This window comes from Pinus tabuliformis, chromosome Q (assembly GCF_031772625.1).
Source record: "Pinus tabuliformis cultivar Carrire ecotype Pingquan chromosome Q, CPIR1, whole genome shotgun sequence".
NCBI lineage: Eukaryota > Viridiplantae > Streptophyta > Pinopsida > Pinales > Pinaceae > Pinus > Pinus tabuliformis.
The window spans coordinates 673,901,034-673,915,443 of NC_142296.1; positions in this window are offsets into that span (position 1 = coordinate 673,901,034).

Sequence of the window (14,410 nt, forward strand, 5' to 3'; positions counted from 1 at the left end):
TCTCGTCCCGTTGTCGTTTCTCGTTTCGTTTCCCGTTTCTCGTTTCTGGTAACATAGGTCCACAGAACAGACTGCTCTGCCTTGTCATGATTATAATCTGCCAAGTATATCTGTTCAACAACATTCAACAAAAACTATGGATTAGGGGACCACCGTTGTAAACAACTCTGTTGCAGCCCATAATGCCCAAGACCTTGGCATTCCGAAACCCTGAGTTAAGGTGGTTTATAGCATTGCAGTGAATAAGACTTCTCTACATATCCAGAGGAGAGGCTATATTAAACAATGAAACTAAAAGGAAAAGGGAAATAGAAATTTTTACCTGGTCCCATTCTTTATCCCCGTGTTTCAGAGCATGTCTGGCATTCCGAAACCCTGAGTTAAGGTGGTTTATAGCATTTCAGTGAATAAGACTTCTCTACATATCCAGAGGAGAGGCTATATTAAACAATGAAACTAAAAGGAAAAGGGAAATAGAAAGTTTTACCTAGTCCCATTCTTTATCCCCGTGTTTGAAAGCATGTCTGGTGGCCTTGTATATCGATATGGATACCTAGTTGTTGTTCACGTGAATTCATTTGTTTAACTTCACCTTCAACTAGGCAATCTTTAAGGTATCTAAACAAGTTCAATGGATATTTATGACTACTTTTATTCTATTTCATAGCCACTTTAACCCCCGAATAGGGTTTTCGGCATGGCTTCCTCAATTCAAACTCATTATCATCGACCCTTGCTTTCAAAAAAGCCCATTCACATTTCAATATTCTTCCACACACTATGCCTTACGGCGTTTCCTTTGCAACATTAGGTGCAAATGCTAGTATTTATTTAGGTTGGTCTTTATTATATACATGAGAGAGAGACTGTTCATTTCATCTCCTGGTGACTATTCCTATTTTCTATTATTTATTTACATTAATTTCACTTATTCACCCAATCCTGATGATTAGGTGTCAACATTCCCCTCTTTAATCTGAAGGGATGTTGGTAAATCCAAGCATCTTTCTGAATCTTTCCAGCTTTTCTCTTCCAAGCGCTTTGGTGAAGATGTCTGCAATTTTCTCATTAGTGGAACAATGGCGAAGATGGATTGTTTTGGCCTCAACATGATGTCGAATAAGATGATATTTAGTATTGATGTGCTTCGTTCGATCATGGAACTTTGGATTCTTGGCCAATTTTATTGCCGAGGTATTGTCAATCATGAGTGGAGTTGATTGTACTTGTTTTACCTGCAAATCTTCAAGAATTTTTCTGAGCCACACAATTTCTTTTGTTGCCTCAACTGCTGCCACATATTCTGCTTTTGTTGTGGAATCTGCTGGAACTAATTGTTTGCGTGATTTCCAGGAGACAACGCTTGATCCAAGACTCATAGCATACCCTGAAGTAGATAGCCCAGTTTCTTTGTGTTAAGATTAGGTATGTTCTATGCTAGAGCAATTTATTTAATTTCTTTTCCATATTAGCAATCACATCAACATAAAGTAAACTGCAGATAGAATATAAATATAAATCGCAGAAGACAAGCCAAGACAAGAGGACACAAGATGTGGCGCAAGCCAGGGACAAACGCCACAATGTGTGAGGAAACCCTTTGATCAAATCTTCTTTTATCTTCAAAGTTCAGCAGAGAAAGAGAAAGAGAGAGAGATAATACATTTACAACAGAAGTCAACACTTTGACTTATCTGGATCTGAGCATAGATCATCTCCTATAATGATGAGATCAGTTGAAGACATTCTGCTTCAACTGAATCTCCTAGGTGATGGCTTCAACTATCCATTTTGTCTATTTGATGCACCTTACAGTGGAGGCTCCACTATCTCATCTGCCTTCATCATCATGCTACCCATCATTCTGCATTTTCCATTATTATGCAACCCTATTCATCATCATGCTGCTCATCCCCATCATCATGCTATCTCATCTATGCTGCCCTGAGTTCTTTCGAGATTATGAAATCACATCTATGTATGATCAATTTCAGTCATGATCTAGACTAGGATCATTATCACCCTTTCTCGAAGTATGATGGGACTACCTCATGTTGTGATGATATAGTCTCCTTCTTTATGTATGTCGATACATCTTGTTGAGGTTGTTTATGTCATAGTGAAGACTGACTTATCTTCTCTATCCATCCAAGGGCATCATCCTTTATTATAGGTATGTCGAGGCTAATCTAGATCTTAGATTTATCCCATATAGAAATGTGGATCCGTTTATGACTGCAGCTTCATAGTTACCCTTTACTGCTATAGGGTTTCAACATAGCGTATCAGGTTTCCTGCGTATGAGATGTGTGTCATTATTAACGTCATATCAGATCTTTCCATGACAACGTGTGAACTGTGTGTCACCTTGACTGTGCATTGAGCTGATTGCTGTGCGTGTAAACAGTGTGTAATATTGCTGCGCTGTATGGCAGCGTGTAATGCCATGATGCTGCATTGTATCTCCATTGCCTATATATATATATATATATATATATATATATATATATTGCCATTGCTTGCATGCTTCAGCAGCTTCCATAATTTACTGCGGCTTCCATTACGTTAAATGAACCTGCGTGCCATTACGTTGTCAATGCGGCTTCTATTAACCTGCGTGTTTCATAGGCTGGATCTTGACCTGCATTGGATTTCATTACGTTGTATGCCTGCGTACATATATATATATATATATATATATATTGCTGAGATGTATTGTCTCCATGAACTGCGTGCGTGTGCATTATATTATTGCTCCTTCAGGTTATTACAGCGGCCCATTCGTTAATAATGCGTATACTATAACAACGTTCATGTTAGTGCTATGATTGCGTTATGTATACATACGTATACTATATCAGTCTCTCTGCGGCTACATAACAACGTATGTATGTCTCCATGACTAGCGTAGATAAGGGCATCATCTGCGGCTCATCTTCCACCTTTGACTGCAGCTGAGGTTAGCAGATTAGGGCATCGTCAAACTAGGCCAACGTATTCCTTTTGTGACTCTCCTTTTCCAAAAACCCAAGACGTGGAGAGGAGATCAGGTCAAGAAATGAGTGTCTAAATGATATCAAATCCTCATCTATTTATACCACAACGAGGATGATGAATAGACACGCCGGTTGGGCTTCTAGAGCCTACATAAGAGCTGGTCGGCTTGATAATAATTACATAAACAAAATAAATTCATATCTCCGTAAATACTTATCGAAACCGGATGATCTTTGGATCAATCCTACACCTCTCGACGAGTGGGATCCAATAAAAATATCAGCTGCCATAAATAAGCCGACCCACATGGAGTTTGGCCCTAGTTGCCAATTTAGCACTCCCTCTCAACTAGGGAGAACTCCATCCATTGATCCATAAGTTCGACTGTACTATCTCTGCCATCAGTGCCCTGCACTGTTCTGCCCAACTCTGCTCAGCTCTGCTGGCTTTGCTTTGCTCTGCTCAGCTCTGCTGGCTCTGCTCCGCTAAGCTTTGCTGGCTCTGCTCCGCTAAGCTTTGCTGGCTCTGCTAGCTCTGCTCTGCTCAGCGCTGCTGGCTCTGCTAGCTCTGCTTAACTCTGCTAGCTCTTCTTTGCTCAGCTCTGCTGGCTCTGCTAGCTCTGCTCTGCTAAACTATGAAGAAGAAGAATTGATCGAGAATGTCTCATACCATTCTCCACTGACCCGAAGTCAGACTCAGAGTGCGTACCACTGGTCCCAGACCAGTCTCAACCGACCCAAAGTCAGCGTCATAGTAGGTACCACTCTTACTACTGGTCCCAGACCAGTATCGTAATCTCAGAGAGTGTACCATTGGTCCCAGACCAGTCTCAGCGGACCCGAAGTCAGCGTCATAGAATGTACCACTCTCATTGGTCCTAGACCAGTACTGCACTGACACGAAGTCAGTCTCGAGTATGTACCACTGGTCCCAGACCAGTCTTAGCCGACCCGAAGTCAACGTCATAGTATGTACAACTCCTACCATTGGTCCCAGACCAGTATCGCAGGCTCAGAGAGTGTACTATTGGTCCCAGACCAGTCTCAACCGACCCGAAGTCAGCGTCATAGTATGTACGACTCTCACTGGTCCCAGACCAGTCCTGCACTGACACGAAGTCAGTCTCGGAGTATGTACCACTGGTCTCAGACCAGTCTCAGCCGACCCGAAGTCAGCGTCATAGTATGTACAACTCCTACCACTGGTCTCAGACCAGTATCGCAGGCTCAGAGAGTGTACTACTGGTCCTAGACCAGTCTCAACCGACCCGAAGTCAGCTTCATAGTAAGTACCACTCTCACTGGTCCCAGACCAGTCCTGCACTGACACGAAGTCAGTCTCGGAGTTTGTACCACTGGTCCCAGACCAGTCTCAGCCGACCCGAAGTCAGCGTCATAGCATGTACAACTCCTACCACTGGTCCCAGACCAGTATCATTGATCCCAGATCAATGGAGGACATCCTAGCGTAGGGAGTACGGTAGATACAACGATGCGTCCATCGGTACTACTATGGTCCCTAACTTCATTTCCCTGCACATTGATTAGATGAGAGGTACTTCCCATGAGTCCTAGACTGCATGGGTAGGATGCCTCGACAGGAGAACTTAATCAATCCTGTCCTCACAGGAGAACACATCAATCCTGCTACAATCGCCATGGAGAACACATCAATCCAGGCCTCACAGGAGAACTAATCATCCTGCTACACAAGAGAGCGAATCATCTTGTCCCACAAGAGAGCGAATCATCTTGTTCCAGTGCGCACCACCAGGGGAGGGTGAGTCACCCTGTGGTCGTATGTTGCTCCAATAGAACTGCAAGCCCCCCAAATCTCCTAAAGCTCAATGTATGCAACATGCATGACCCTTTTACAAAGGTCTCTTGATGACTCCAAGTCGTTCGGGAAAATCACAAACTTGATCTTTCCTCAGGGCTCTGTCCTGTACATCATCTCAGTGCGATGGAGCCTCCTTGATCATCGACTTACCATATCCTAGATAAGGCAGTATTTGATGTCTATCTGCTGGAGCAATTGTCAAATACGAGATTCCTCAATAATCGAATCCCATCTCTGGTTGTCACAGAGAATCACAGTGGTATTCATCATGTGTACAAACAACTCACTGAAGAGCTTTAGCAACCAAATTGCCTCACAGAAGGCCATACTATCAGCAATGTATTCTGCCTTGGTGGTGCTCAGAGTCACCGACTTTTGCTTCCTGCTCATCCAGGATATCAAGGCAGATTCCAAAGAGAAACAACACTGAGAAGTGCTCTAGTGATCCTCCACACTGCCTACCCACTCATCATTCGAATAATCATGTGGTTTCATATTTCCAGCAGTGTATCTCAATTCATGAGAGATTGTGCCCTGAAGATATCTTAGAAGATTCTTGGCACCAATATAGTGAGGCTCAACCAAATATGAGCTCACCATGCTAACTGCAACACAGATGTCTGGACGGAGGTTCTCCAAGAACATCAACGCGAATGAGTTTATGAAACTCAGAGGCATTTCCCAAATCTGGTCCGACATCATTACCATATAACTTCTGAAAGTTAAGATACTCGAGGCAGTCACAAGCTTGCAGCTTATCTTCCCACATTCAGAATCCAACTCCCTCTGTCTCCTATAAATGAGAGGGTCTGCACCTATCAGACATAGGTGCCGGTACGAGAGGTTTATCATCCACAACCTTCGAGTAATGGTTTGGATCGGTTTCACTCCTAGTGAATCTCTGCTGCATTAGACAGCTATCAATCCTCTCATACTATGCCCAAGGTGTTTTTCTTCAAGCCATAGAGGGCTTTCTTCCACCTGTATACATGAGATTCCTTGATCATGATTCTCAAACTCCTCGGGTTGTTCCAAACCTGTGAACCTACTGCATGAGGGGAATGGTCCCCTTATAATATTTTCCTTCGGTACATTTCAGACATGTACCTTCATGCTTCTTTTTGAATTCAGGCATCCTAGTCACCATCTGACTCATAGACCTCCGGTGCCGAGTCAATGGACATGGTCCCCAGTGGACTTCCTGCAACTTGATACAACCCTAAACTCAAAAACATCTTTAAAAGATCTATTTTCAAACACGTACATTTCCATCGATAATTGCCACCCTGTAACCTTTGACTTCCATTTCCGAGATGGACATCAGGTTCGATTAGGTACATAAAAGAGATTTTGGGGTTCCTTGCTTTCGTGGAAGAGTCGACCATTTCCTTGATGACCTGCATTACCAATCATTCTTTTGATCATTAAAGATGTCCCAGGAATGATTGTTATCTTCATCAAGAGATGTGTCTCTGCCATTCAGACACTCCTTCGCATAACGAACGAACAAGGCATCTGCCTTTCCTTCCACCCTTAGATCCAAACTTCCCAATGAAGTGAATTATGAGGAACCCATTGATCCTTTTGTCTTGTCCCAACTGTCTTCGGTGATTTCTCTTTCACTCTTGCTTGGGCATTGTCTTCACCTCTGCTCTGATACCATGTTAAGATTAGGTATGTTCTATGCTAGAGCAATTTATTTAATTTCTTTTCCATATTAGCAATCACATCAACATAAAGTAAACTGCAGATAGAACATAAATATAAATCGCAGAAGACAAGCCAAGACAAGAGGACACAAGATGTGGCGCAAGCCAGGGACAAACCCCACAATGTGTGGGGAAACCCTTTGATCAAATATTCTTTTATCTTCAAAGTTCAACAGAGAAAGAGAAAGAGAGAGAGATAATACATTTACAACAGAAGTCAACACTATGACTTATCTAGATCTGAGCATAGATCATCTCCTATAATGATGAGATCAGTTGAAGACATTCTGCTTCAACTGAATCTCCTAGGTGATGGCTTCAGCTATCCATTTCGTCTATTAGCTGCACCTTACAGTGGAGGCTCCACTATCTCATCTACCTTCATCATCATGCTGCCCATTATTCTGCATTTTCCATTATTATGCAGCCCTATTCATCATCATGCTGCCCATCCCCATCATCATGCTATCTCATCTATGCTGCCCTGAGTTCTTTCGAGATTATGAAATCACATCTATGTATGATCAATTTCAGTCATGATCTAGACTAGGATCATTATCACCCTTTCTCGAAGTATGATGGGACTACCTCATGTTGTGATGATATAGTCTCCTTCTTTATGTATGTCGATACATCTTGTTGAGGTTGTTTATGTCATAGTGAAGACTGACTTATCTTCTCTATCCATCCAAGGGCATCATCCTTTATTATAGGTATGTCGAGGTTGATCTAGATCTTAGATTTATCCCATATAGAAATGTGGATCCGTTTATGACTGCGGCTTCATAGTTACCGTTTACTGCTATAGGGTTTCAACATAGCATATCAGGTTTCCTGCGTATGAGCTGTGTGTCACCTTGACTGTGCATTGAGCTGATTGCTGTGCGTGTAAGCAATGTCTAATATCGCTGCACTGTATGGCAGTGTGTAATGCCATGATGCTGCATTGTATCTCCATTGCCTATATATATATATATATATTGCCATTGCTTGCATGCTTCAACAGCTTCCATAATTTACTGTGGCTTCCATTACGTTAAATGAACCTGCGTGCCCTTACGTTGTCAATGCAGCTTTTATTAACCTGCGTGTTTCATAGGCTGGATCTTGACCTGCATTGGATTTCATTATGTTGTATGCCTGCATACATATACACATATACATATATATATATATATATATATATATATATATATATATATATATATATATATATATATATTGTTGAGATGTATTGTCTCCATGAACTGCGTGCGTGTGCATTATATTATTGCTCCTTCAGGTTATTACAGCGGCCCATTCGTTAATAATGCGTATACTATAACAACGTTCATGTTAGTGCTATGATTGCATTATGTATACATACGTATACTATATCAGTCTCTCTGCGGCTACATAACAGCGTATGTATGTCTCCATGACTAGCGTAGATAAGGGCATCATCTGCGACTCATCTTCCACCTTTGACTACGGCTGAGGTTAGCAGATTAGGGCATCATCAAACTAGGCCAGCGTATTCCTTTTGTGACTCTCCTTTTCCAAAAACCCAAGACGTGGAGAGGAGATCACGTCAAGAAATGAGTGTCTAAATGATATCAAATCCTCATCTATTTATACCACAATGAGGATGATGAATAGACACGTCGGTTGGGCTTCTAGAGCCTACATAAGAGCTGGTCGGCTTGATAATAATTACATAAACAAAATAAATTCATATCTCCATAAATACTTATCGGAATCAGATGATCTTTGGATCATCCTACACCTCTCGACGAGAGGGATCCAATAAAAATATCAGCTGCCATAAATAAGCCGACCCACATGGAGTTTGGCCCTAGTTGCCAATTTAACACTTTGTCTCCATCAAAGTCTGAATCGGAGTATCCAATCAAGCTGAAGTCGTCCACCCGTGTATATTTGATTCCAAAGTCTTGAGTTCCCTTCAAGTACCTTATAACTCTTTTTGCAGCGGACCAATATCCCTCACAAGGCTTTTGCATAAACCTGGAGAGGATTCCAACAACAAACGAAATGTCTAGTCTGGTAGTAGTTAGGTAGTTGAGACTTCCTACAAGATGTCCATACTTTGTTGCATCCTCAAATTCTTTTTCTTCAATGGATGTGAGCTTTAAGTTTTGTTCCATTGGAGTAGTAAGATGATTGCATTCTGTCATGCCAAACCTGTTCAATAGATCTCCAATGTACTTCTTTTGAGAAAGAAATATGGACTTCGGATGTTGAGTTACTTCAATACCAAGATAGTAATGAACATAGCCCAAATCAGTTATTTGAAAACCTTTCCTCAATTCCTTCTTTATGGATACAATGTAGCGTTCATTGTTCCCTGTCATTAAAAGATCATCTACATATACCACAAAATATACAACTGTTTTGCCAACTTTCTTAACAAATAAAGTTGCATCATCAAGATCATAATGTTTGAAATTGAGTTTCAGAAGATGCTTAGTTAGTTTTTCATACCAAGCTCGCAGTGCTTGTTTGAAGACATACAAGGATTTCACAAGTTTGCATACTTTATGTTCATGTCCTTTCACAGCAAACCCTTCCGGCTGGGACATAAAAACATTCTATTTTAGATCTCCATTCAAGAAAGTAGTTTTTACATCCATTTGATGGACTTTCCAACCGTTCTGAGCTGCTAGGGAAAAGAGTGTCTGGATGGTAGCCCATTTTGCTGTGGGGGCAAAAGTCTCCTCATAATCGACCCCTTCTTTCTGTGCAAAAATTTTTGCCATAAGCCTGGCTTTGTGCTTGTCAAGTGAGCCATCTACTTTATACTTGTTCTTGTAGACCCACTTGCAGCCAATTGGTTTGGTTCCTAATGGAGGATCAATCAGCTTCCAAGTGCCATTCTTTATGAGGGCATCATACTCCTTTTGCATCGCTTCTTTCCATTCATCATGAGAAGCAACTTCTTTGAAGGAAGTTGGTTCGAAATCTGTAGACAAATTCAATTTACAATCATAAGAAACATCTATATCAACAGGTGAATCATAGTCATCTACATCACTTCCATTTTGCCGGTTTGAATTTCTAGTTCCTGTCTTTCCAACCTCATCAGGATAAACACTTTCAAGTGTCTTTATCAGCCACTTTGGGGGACCTTTTTCAGATGGTCCAGGCTGTTCCGTTGATTGAGTTGGGACTGAATCAAGATTTGAGTCTCCAATTCTATCAATCACATCACTTAAAGCATCATCTGTTGTTGAAGTTTCATGCAGGGGAGAGAGTTCTTCAAAAGAAGATTCCACATGTTGATCTAGTATAGGAATCCCCCCTTCAAGATGTGGAATCTGATTATCAAATTCCTGAAATGATTTTGCATTTGCGAATCTATCCAAGCGATCAAGTTGCCGCTTAATAACATTTTCAGTTTTGAATGATTCAAAAAATATTACATCTCTACATACAACAAACTTTTTATTGACTTCACCATAGAGACGGTATGCTTTGGAGGTGTTTGAATACCCTAGAAAGATACACTTACGACTTCTTCCACCAAGTTTGTTTCTATGTACCTTTGGTATCAAGGCATAACAGGTGGAACCAAAGACCCTAAGATGCTTTACCGAAGGAACGTGCCCATACCACATTTCATATGGAGTCTTGTTTCTAATAGCATTAGATGGACATCTATTTTTTATATATACAACACATAGAACTGCATCAGCTTAAAACATCAACTTTACATTTTTGAAAAACATCATCGAGTGTACCATATTTAAGATTGTTCTATTCATTCTTTCAGCAACACCGTTTTGTTGGGGATTATAAGGCACAATTGTTTGATGTTTGATCTTATGTTGGCGAAAATAGTTTTCAAATTCATTTGAAGTGTATTCTTTTCCATTATCAATGTGAATAGAGCCAATATGAGATTGTGCATCATTTTCAATCCATGTAAGAAAGTTCTTGAATGTTTGAAAAACATCAGATTTGTTCTTCAATAAATAAACCCAACACATTCTGGTGTAGTCATCAATCAATGTCATCATATATTTATTTCCATTTGCAGAAGGAATAGGCATTGGACCACATAAATATGAATGAATGAGTTCAAGTTTTCTATGTGCCCTTGAATGTGAATCATGAAAAGGCTGTTTGCTATGCTTTCCTAGAATGCAAGCATCACATTGCTTAAGTTTCCTCAGAATTGTAGGCAAACCAGCAACACCATTTTACTTCAACAAGTGGAGGCTGTCATAGTTCAAATGTCCAAATCTAGCATGCCATAATAAACTTGATGGAAGTGTACCTTCTTCATAATGAGAATTGTATGAAAAATGTTATGCACGAGTAGAGGTACCTTGCAGCTTGAGAAACCTTTCTTCTTCTATTCCCCTCATGACAAGTGAGTGGTCAGATGCTTTTCTCACCTCAAGCTTGCCATCAAACATATGAATGGAGTGACCTTGCAGGCGGATGTGGACCAAGGACAACAAGTTTCTCTTCAGCCGTGGGAGATATAGAACATGATGCAGAAGGAAGTCTGGAAGACCAGGCAATTTAAGCCTGATTGTGCCAAGCCTTGATGGCTTGATGTTTGATTGGTTTGCAAAGTATACTGCTTCATCAACATTGTTAGTAAATTCTTCAAAAAAATATTTTCTATGAGTCATGTGGCAAGTTGCTCCTGAATCAAGCAACCAATCATTTTTCCGAGAAGCAAGTGAAGCATTAAATAAATCTTTATTTACTCCAATATAACATTGTGCCACAACATAATGAGTGGATGCAGGTGCTTTACCTTTGTCTGTATCATTAGTTTTACCTTTGGGTTGACTTCTTTGCTGCTCAATTTTGTCCCAAGGTAACTTGCATGTAGAGGCATCATGTGATCCATTTCTTTTGCAGCATATGTAGTGCAACTCTGACTTTTCTTCTTGAGATTGTCTGCCCCCCCTGCCTCTGAAATATCTTCCTCTTCCTCTTCGACCACCTCTTCCCCTGGAAGAATCTTGAGCAGGATTTTTTTCTTTATGAGCAAGGCACACAGCCTCTTCAGAAGATTCAAGGGTTGTCTTCTTTCCAAAAGCTTTCTCTCTTTCAACAAATTTTTCACAAGAGAGTCAAAGGTAATATCTTTGAGATTTCCATTTTCTTGCAACGACTCAAGATAATTGGAGTAAGTAGGATAAAGTGCCTTGAGAAAAGAGATAAGAGGAATATCCAATTCAACCTTAGTGGCTTTGATATCATGCATTATAGATTTTACTTCGAATGCAAGAGCAAGATGATCATTATTTTGCAATTCAAGAGTGAAGAGTTTAATCATGAGTTGAACAACTTCAAGTGCAGAATGTGAGTCATAGAGTTCTTTCAGCTTTTGTAAGGCTTCGAAAGCAGTTGAAAATGGCAAAATATGGTGACTCACCTCTTCACTTACATATGCTGCAATTAATGCATAGGCTTTGTTGTTCTTATTTTTCCAAATGGTGAGCTCTTTGTCTGAGGTAGGTTGTTCTGGCTCTTTGTCTCCGTCTCCAATACACACTCCTTTCCACAACTCGTTGAAAATGAGGGTGTGTTTTATCATTCGGCACCACTCAGGATAGTTCTCCTTGCTAGTGAGAACTATTCCCACAATAGATATGATTGAATGCATACTGTAAAAAAACTTCTGTTGCTAAAAAAACGATTCTGATAGAGGTATTAGAGTGGATATCAAAGTGCGTTTGAATACCCACTGTGTTTCATTATAATACTCTATTTCAATATAGTACTGTCATACCATGTCATAAAAACGCTGTCATAAAAACCATGTCAGAGAACTGGTGGTATGTGTAATATTACACCACAGTTATATTAAAAAATCATTCGTAGCATGGTAATATTCTGGACCAATCATTAAAAAAATCCAATGTATTTGAGTTTACCAAATGAATCCCTTCAAAAAATTCCGCTGCTTCACATGAGTGCACAGAGTTCAGAGTGGCACACCATTTCAACATTATAGGCCATATGAGTTCATCTCCACAGCTGTTATGAGACCAACAGCGCTATACTATCCTCTGTCCACATCCATTTTAATACATCGGTGTTTTTTTTGAATGAGACAACGTAGTATTCCAACAGCGTAGTATTCTGGGACAACGTAGTGGATAGGTGTGATGTCGCTGGAGGATGGCAGTATATGGGAAATAGCGCAAGGGCGCGCGGTCAAAGGGAGCACCGTTAGGCTGCAACATACCAGTCAACACAGTATTGAACATAATGAGCCATCGCTCTCAGTTTATCAGCACACCGAGCAACGTGGAATTGAGCAAAGTTAGCAGAACTGCGTGCCTGGAGCAGTATTAATGGAGCAAAACTAATATATCAATGGAACGCATATATATACCAGAACTGTATATCATGGAGCAGAACTAATATATCAATGGAATGCATATATATACCAGAATTGTATATCAATGGCGCAGAACTGTGTATCAATGGAATGCATATATATACCAGCACTGTATATCAATGGAGCAGAACTATATATCAATGGAACGCTAGCCATCAGTGTTTGCGTGGACACTGAGATAGTGAGACATCGCTGTATGGTGTATTCAACAACGTAAGAAACCTAGAACCTAGAGAACTAAGGTTTGAATGATAGACATAGCATGAATATATGGTTTCAGTTATGTGTGCCAATGCTCTGGAAGATGAAGGGTTTCACCCATTTGGTAAGCTTTCACCCAAAGTGACTATTCGAGTAGACAAAGAATGAATACGGTTACCCAAACTTAACCATCTTTTGGTGAGTGTTATGTAAAAACAAACTCAATGGAGCAAAGAATAATACCATGTTAGAGAATAATGGTAAATTGCAGATGGAGCAGGTTTGGCAATGGAGCGCAATTATACTAGCGTGGATGGAGCAGCAAAAGCTCAAGCGTCACTGAGATTACCAGGCAGAGGGAAGACCCAGATTACTGAAAAATGGCAGAAGGGAGTTACAATGGCAATTAGAAGCCAAAAATGGCGTTGGCTCTGATACCATGTCAAACCAGGCAGTAACTCCTCAAAAAAAATTCGTTAATATTCATTCAAGTTGGTCTTTATTATATACGTGAGGGAGAGACTGTTCATTTCATCTCCCGGTGACTATTCCTATTCTCTATTATTTATTTACATTAATTTCATTTATTCACCCACTCCTAATGATTAGGCGTCAATAGTAACATATAATTGCTAGAATGGGAGCAGAAACTATTTAATGTTAGCTTGTTGACTTCTTTTTCCATGTTTTGTCAAGGTTTAGGGTGTGCAAATATAAGGGACAAGTTTCTAGCATGGCTGGAGAGAACCCAAATTTGAGGGGACAGTATTGGGGATGGCAATGCGTGGGACATAAAGGAATCCCTTGAATATGGGAAAATATAGAAAATACTAAAAATTTACTTAAAAAAATCATAATTTAACCAATGCTGCAAGGGCATGATTTTGTGTTAGGGGGTTTGGTTTAGAATTACAGAGGTTTAATTTGAGACGCAGAGATCAGTTTCTGCCCAAACGCATTCCGGGGTCTAATTTGCACTATAGGGTTTTTTTGAGTTGTAAGGGTTTGATTTTGTATGGCAGAGTTTTGGTTTGTATTGAAGGATTTGATTTCACACTTCAGAGGGATGACTGAGTTACAGGGGACTGATCCAAAGTTAGATGTGTCTGTCTTTCTATAGCAAAATTCTGGTTTGGTGCATGGCTAGTTTGTAGAGGACAGATGGATGTTAAACAGGTGGATTTACATACGTAGCAATCCATTATATATCTTGTTTCAAGTCCATGATCATTGTAGAGGGCTGATTAACAGCGCTCTCACAAAGTGAAAAGGAAAAAAGTACATTTTCTCCCCCTTT